The sequence below is a fragment of the Heloderma suspectum genome, chromosome 5, assembly GCF_057233095.1.
Source record: "Heloderma suspectum isolate Gila_16-S chromosome 5, 16-S_ref, whole genome shotgun sequence".
Classification (NCBI taxonomy): Eukaryota; Metazoa; Chordata; class Lepidosauria; order Squamata; family Helodermatidae; genus Heloderma; species Heloderma suspectum.
Window position 1 is genome coordinate 190,577,498 of NC_139462.1, and position 8,214 is coordinate 190,585,711.

Genomic DNA, 8,214 nt, shown 5'->3' on the forward strand with positions numbered 1-8,214 from the left:
TAGAGCACACGCTTGGCATGCAGAAAGTCCCAGGTTCAATCCCCAGCATCTCCCAGTAGGGCTAGGAAAGAATCCTGCCTGAAACTCTGGAGAGTCGCTGCTGCCTGTCAACAATACTGTGCTAGATGGACCCAGGGTCTGACTCAGTATAAGGCAGCTTCCTATGTTCCTATGAACAGAAAGCTTTAATAATAATAGGAGTTTGGGGTTTGTTTTAAGTGGAGGGCAGATAAATATTGCTAATTTATGCAATCCTATGTGTGCCTACTCAGAAGTCCCATTATGTTCAATGAGGCTTACCCTCAGGAAAGTGTGCATAGGAGTCCACCACAAGTTACTTTTGCAGGGAGGGTTGCACCCTGACGTTCTTCATGTTTACTAAGAAATAAGTCCTGAGATGTGAGCACTGCAAGCACAGTGCCTACCCAATTCCGTCTAATGAATTGACTACCCTTTCAGCTCAGCCCCATGCATGTTTTGTCATTTGTGGGTTTTGGTTTTTGTTTTGCATGAACTCTAGCTTCAGGGGTGGGGGAAAGGCACTTAGTAAATGCTCAGAGCTTCTCCATAACTTAGCCCTAGTTTTGAAAACAGACTCATTGGCTGAATCCTGGTGGAGTCTCGGCACAAATAAAGTTATGTGGAGGAAGATACAATGACAGCTTGTGCATAACGAGGAGGTAGAGGAGAGTTTCACAAAACAAGACATCTGTTTTTATGCAGAGTTGCTGGAAGATGGTAGGATGAGGAGGGATGGTTGCATGGAGGGGAATAGAATTGGTAGGGAGCGAATGTAAGTGCTCAATGTTGAAAGAAAAGCATTCTGCACATGCTCAGAGGCATTCTATATTTAAGAACATAAGAAGAGCCATGCTGCATCAGACCAAGGTCCATCTAGTCCAGCATTTTGTTCACACAGCGGTCAACCAGATGCCCACAGGAAACCCACAAGCAGGACATGACATGAGTGCAACAGCACCCTCCACCCATGTTCCCCTCCTGCTAACATTGGTGAAATGTAAACAAATTCTAGTAATCCTACATTTGCATGCACGTATATCCTTCAGGAACTTTGCAGGTCTCTTGCCTGGGGGATACCTCTAATGACCTGTGCATTTTCATACAAACTTACTAGGGATGTACGAATCCCCTTTCCTGGAGTCTGCGGGGGGGGGGGGCAATCTGTTCCTCCCCCCTGGAATCCTTGCCGGCCGGCTCCGCAGTGAGTCTGCAGAGCCACCAGCCGGTTCTGTTCCGCAAGCAATACAGCCGCCATTGCCATGCCATATCGCTGCTGAGCAGAAACAGGAAATGATCAGGACGCAAATGGTGTCCGCTATGCTGTTTGCGTCCCTGTTTCTTCTCGTGATAGGCTACGTGTCTGTTTTTACGTAGATATTTATGTAGCCTATCGCTTGAAAAAACAGGGATGCAAATGGCGTCCTCTATGCCGTTTGCATCCCTGTTTTTTCATGCGATAGGCTATGTAAATATCTACATAAATACAGACGCGTAGCCTATTGCGAGGAAAAACAGGGATGCAAATGGCGTCACAGACACCATTTGCGTCCAGATCACTTCCCGAACGGAGCTGCCAGGATGGAGGATTCAGTCCGCGTGGGTCCGGGAGGCGGAGGTGAGTGCATCCGCCACGGATTCTGGGGGGTGAATTCAATGGAATTCGGCTGCATTTGAGTCCGTGGCGGATTCCGCAGACATCCCTAAAACTTACCCAAAAACTATTTGGGAAGGGGTGAAAGGAAGGGAAAGCAAATCACTCCCTCCCCCAAATTGGAGAACATGAAATTCTGCATCTATCCTTCTGAAACTTCGCTGATTTCTTATTTAGGGACAACTCTTGGATGTCTGTAATTTTCAGAACAATGGTCCACAAGGAAAATAGGGAGATAAGTATGTCCTGTTTTGGAGACCTCAAAATGTCAAAGCCACCCTTGCACAAAAACCCTTGTGGCTATCACTCTGAAATTTGGTAGACATGATTTCCTCTGATGGGGCAATGGATCCTGAATTTTTTATCCAATTATTCTAAGTAATAAAAATGTCATTGGCAGTTCCCTTTAAGAGAAAATGAAAATATGAACCCTACAGCTATTTTTTCTGACATTGGGCAGGTGTAATCCCCTTCTAGGGGCCTACAATGCCTGAAATTATCATCCAGTTCTGACCAAGAGAAAAAACTTACTTTTTTTCTAATTTCCCATGGTAGTCAACAGGAAGCATAAAGACTCATTTTGACTGAGGTTTGATGCTGGGCTGAAGTGGTCTGACTACAAATTGGCCAGAGCAGAAGCGGGATGTTTTCCAAAATGCTGAATCAGGGTCTGAGTTAAAGGGCGGGGGTCAATACACACTTATGTGTGCATGTATGTAATCTATACACACCCGCAAGCACGCCACATGCACACACACGTTAGAGGTGCACTTAGGGATGTCGGAGAATTTCTCCACAAATCTCCAGGAGGCCGAATGCCAATGCATTTGGCCCCCCGAAATTGGTGGAGAAATTCTCCAACACCCCCCCCCCCCGGAATGGGACTTACCTTTGGTGAATGTCCCTGGCACTGGTGGCTCCCGGCGGCGGTGCGGCGGCGGCCGGTCTTCCGACCGGCTGCCGCTGCCGCCATTTCCAAGTAAAAAAAAACAACAACAAACGTGATAGGCTACGTAAAGATTTACGTAGCCTATCACGGCTAGATTTTCAAAAAACACCATGATAGGCTACGTAAATCCTTACGTAGCCTATCACGGCTGACTGGGGGGGGGAAGCGCATACGCAAATGGCGGCGCCCATGGGCGCCGCCATTTGCATTCCCTATTTGGGCACATTTAGTCTACGTAAACATTTACGTAGACTACGGCGAAAATAAGGGCAACGCAAATAGCGTTGCCCTTATTTTCGCTGTAGTCTACGTAAATGTTAACGTAGACTACACATGCCCAAATAAGGAATGCAAATGGCGGCGCCCATGGGCGCCGCCATTTGCGTATGCGCTTCCCCCCCCCAAGTCAGCCGTGATAGGCTACGTAAGGATTTACGTAGCGTATCACGGCTGACTGCAGGGACGCAAACGGCAGCTACGGCCGCTGCCATTTGCGTCCCGGCAGGAGAAGAGATTCGCGGCCGGAGGGACGGGGCGCCTCCCACCCCGCCCAGAATTTCGGGGGGGGGGACGGAGCGCCTCCCCCCCACCGTGAAGCAAGCTGCGGGATAAGGTAAGGGACTTTCGTCCATCCCTACACTTAGACCCATGTGTGTGTGTGTATGTATATGTGTGTGTGTGTATGTATATGTGTGTGTGTGTATATAAAAAAAATATGTATGTGCAAATTTGTGTTATGGGCCTGTGCCCTGGATCGTTTAAGAACCCAGCAATTCCCCTGCTCTGGAGTTTCCCCTTCTGTGGTGGGAGACTGCCCGTCGCTGGCAGCCAGCCTGCCTCAGCCTGAGGAAGAGAAGCATGGAAAGCACGGGTCAGGCCTGTGTGCCTTTCTTTTTGCAATGCCTCCTATACTGTAGGTGTTTAAATGTGCATGCACCAAATACAGCTGGTCAATGTCTTTTGTTTAATTTTGTTTATTTATTACATTTCTATACCTCTGGATAGCCGAAGCCCTCTGGGCAGTTATTAGCCCCGTTGTTGTTGCTTGCTATTAGTAAATCAATATTTTCATTTTTTCTCCCTTCCATCACTTAAGGCAAGAGTGAGCAACTTCTAGAGTGGGGGTGCTGATTTGCATTGCCTCCCCAGGTAGCACCCCTCCCCCACTGCAACCAAAATTGCCACCACCGCTGAATTTGCCGCTGAAATTGCCACAGTGATGGCAGTGAAAAAAGGAGTTTTTCTTGAAAACAAGGTGTGGGGGATTGTACAGCTTGTTTACAAGCAGAACCGGGCTCCTTTGAGGTTTCTGAGAGTGTGATTCTGCTTCCAAATGAGGTACCCCATCAGCCTTGTTTTCAAGCGAAATCACCACTTATTTTGCCACTAATGTGGCAAATTCAGCAGGGGGGGGTTGGGCAGAAAGCAGCCATGGGGGTGCTGCATATGGCCCACGGACTGTGTTGGGCAACTTGTGGCCTTCCAGTTGCTTTGGCCTACAGGTCTCATCATCCCTCAACATTGACTGCATTGGCTAGGGCTGGACAAGTGTTGTGTATGCATCTGAAGAAGAAAAGCCAAGCCACAGGCTTATATGCAGGGGCATTGCTAGGCTTCCCTCCACATGGCAATTAAACTAAAAAAGAATTCCATTGATACCAATAGAAGATTGGGCCCTGAATCTTTTAAGTGCCTAGCAATGCCCCTGCTTATATGATAGGATCTCATCAAATTGACAAGTAGTAGTTACAACTTCCACTCCCACAAATGGTAGATGATTTTGTTATTCAATGCTCTATGATCCCGCATTCCTATATGTGGGCTGAAACCAAGATCATGGTGCAATTTCCAGTATAAGTACAAAAACTAACAGATTGTAGCCGCAGAAAATTGTGGGTTATATTTTTAAAAAATTTAGCCCAGGATCTTAATATACTGATACAATCTGCAAGAGAGTTGTGAAGCTCTGGTAGACAAAGTAGTAGACAACATTTTGTCCTTTCTGATTCTACTTTTAAGACTATGAAAGCTACGATCCTGTATATGTACCTGGCAGCAAGACCTACTGAACTCAGTAGGCTTATTTCAGAAAAGGCATGCATAGGATTACTTTGTAAATCAGGGGAAATTACTCTTTCAAGCTACAATCCTATTTCCACTTTACTGGGAACAGTCTTGTTGAACTGAGTGGTAATTACTTTTGAGTAGACTTAGATAGGATTGTACAATAATTTTTGTTATGAGCAGGTTAAAAACATAAACCAAAATAAAATTGGTATGCACTGGAGTAGAGGACAGAAAGATTATGATATTCATTATGGCTGGATCCAGATTTAGTCATACATACAGTAAAACCCCCCCTTCATGGATCACTGCCTTGTTGTGGCAAAGGGGCTTCCGTAACTCAGTGAAGCCATAAGCTATGCCGTGCAGGGCCACCCAAGATGGACAGGTCATGGCAGAGAGTTCTGACAAAATGTGGTCCACTGGAGAAGGAAATGGCAACCCACTCCAGTATTCTTGCCAAGAAAATCCCATGGAACGTATCACAAGGCTAAAAGATATGACGCCGGAAGATGAGCCCCTCAGGTTGGAAGGTGTCCAATATACTACTGGGGAAGAGCAGAGGGAATTTCCAAGTAGCGCCAGAAAGAGTGAAGCGGCTGGGCCAAAGCCGAAGGACACTCAGCTGTGGATGTGTCTGGTGGTGAAAAGAAAATCAATGCTGTAAAGAACGATATTGTTTAGGAACCTGGAATGTCAGATCAATGAATCAAGGTAAGCTGGAGGTGGTCAAACATGAGATGGCAAGATTGAACATCAACATCTTGGGAATCAGCAAACTAAAATGGACAGGCATGGGTGAATTTAATTCAGGTGGCCATTATATCTCCTACTGTGGGCAAGAATCCCTTAGAAGAAATGGAGTAGCACTCATAGTCAACAAAAGGGTGGGAGAAGCAGTACTGGGGTACAATCTCAAAAACGACAGAATGATCTCAGTACGAATCCAAGGCAAACCATTCAACATCACAGTAATTCAAGCCTATGCCCCAACCACTGAGGCTGAAGAAGCTGAGGTTGATGGGTTCTATGAAGACCTACAACACCTTCTAGAACTAACACCAAAAAAAGATGTCATTTTCATTCATCCAGGGGATTGGAATGCTAAAGGAGGAAGTCAAGAAATCACCGGGATAACAGGCAAGCATGGCCTTGGTGTACAAAATGAAGCAGGACAAAGGCTAATAGAGTTTTGCCAAGAGAACACATAGCAAACACTCTTTTCCAACAGCACAAGAGGCGACTCTACACATGGACATCACCAGATGGTCAATATCGAAATCAGATTGATTATGTCCTTTGCAGCCAAAGATGGAGAAGCTCCATACAGTCAGTAAAAACAAGACCTGGAGCTGACTGTGGCTCAGATCATGAGCTTCTTGTTGCAAAATTTCGGCTGAAATTGAAGAACATGGGGAAAACCACTAAACCATTCAGGTATGACCTAAATCATATCCCTTATGGAGGTGAAGAATAGATTTAAGGGATTAGATCTGATAGACAGAGTGCCTGAGGAACTATGGACGGAGGTCCGTAACATTGTTCAGGAGGCAGCAACTCAATCCATCCCAAAGAAAAAGAAATGCAAGAAAGCGAAGTAGCTGTCTGATGAGGCTTTACAAGTAGCTGAGGAAAGAAGGGAAGCAAAAAGCAAAAGAGAAAGGGGAAGATATATCCAACTGAATGCAGAGTTCTAGAGAATAGCAAGGAGAGACAAGAAGGCCTTCTTAAATGAACAATGCAAAGAAATCAAGGAAAACAATAGAATGGGAAAGACTAGAGATCTTTTCAGGAACATCGGAGATCTCAAGGGAACATTTTGTGCAAAGACGGGCATGTTCAAGGACAAAGAAGGCAGGGACCTAACAGAAGCAGATGAGATTAAGAAGAGGTGGAAAGAATACACAGAAGAACTATACAGGAAAGATCTTAATGTCCCTGATAGCCATGATAGTGCGGTCACTGAACTTGAGCTGGACATCCTCGAGAGTGAAGTCAAGTGGGCCTTAGGAAGCATTACTAACAACAAAGCTAGCGGAGGTGACAGTATTCCAGCTGAGCTATTTAAAATCCTAAAAGATGATGCTGTTAAAGTGCTGCACTCAATATGCCAACACATTTGGAACACTCAACAGTGGCCACAAGACTGGAAAAGGTCAGTTTACATCCCAATTCCAAAGAAGGGCAATGCCAAAGAGTGTTCAAACTACCGTACCATTGTGCTCATTTCACATGCCAGCAAGGTGATGCTCAAAATCCTACAAGCTAGGCTTCAGCAGTATGTAAACCGAGGACTACCGGAAGTGCAAGCTGGGTTTTGAAGAGGCAGAGGAACTAGAGATCAAATCGCCAACATTCGCTTGATCATGGAGAAAGCAAGAGAATTCCAGAAAAACGTCCATTTCTGCTTCATTGACTACGCTAAAGCCTTTGATTGTGTGGATCACAACAAACTGTGGCAAATTCTTAAAGAGATGGGAGTACCAGACCACCTTACCTGCCTCCAGAGAAACCTGTACGAGGGTCAAGAAGCAACAGTAAAAACCAGACACGGAACAACCGATTGGTTCAAAATTGGGAAAGGAGTACGACAAGGCTGCATATTGTCGCCCTGCGTATTTAACTTATATGCAGAGTACATCATGAGAAACGCCAAGTTGGATGAATCACAGCTCGGAATTAAGATTGCCAGGAGAATTATCAACAACCTCAGATATGCAGACGATACCACCCTAGTGGCAGAAAGCGAAGAGGATCTCAAGAGCCTCTTGTTGAGGGTGAAAGTGGAGAGTGCAAAAGCTGGTTTGAAACTCAACATTAAAAAAACGAAGATCATGGCATCTGGCCCCATCACTTCCTGGCACATAGAAGAAATGGAAGCAGTGACAGATTTTATTTTCTTGGGCTCCATGGCTACAGTCACGCAGACGGTGACTGTAGCCATGAAATTAAAAGACGCTTGCTCCTTGGGACGAAAGCTATGGCACACCTAGACAGTATAGTAAGAAGCAGAGACATCACCTTGCCGACAAAGGTCCACATAATCAAAGCTATGGTTTTCCCAGTAGTAACGTATGGCTGTGAGAGCTGGACTGTAAGGAAGGCTGAGTGCCTAAGAATTGATGCTTTCGAACTGTGGTGCTGGAGAAGACTCTTACGAGTCCCCTGGACTGCAAGGAGGTCAAATCAGTCCATCCTCAAGGAAATCAACCCTGACTGCTTATTGGAAGGACAGATACTGAAGCTGAAGCTCAAATATTTTGGCCACCTAATGCGAAGAGAAAACTCACCGGAAAAGACCCCAATGCTGGGAAAGACTGAAGGCAAAAGGAGAAGGGGACGGCAGAGGATGAGATGGCTAGATAGCATCACCGATGCAATGAATATGAACTTGAGCACACTCCGGGAGAGAGCGCAGGACAGGAAGGCCTGGCGTGCTATGGTCCATGGGGTCACGAAGAGTCGGACATGACTTAATGACTGACCAACAGCAGTAAACTCATCGAAATCAGTGTGACTTAAGTTAGTT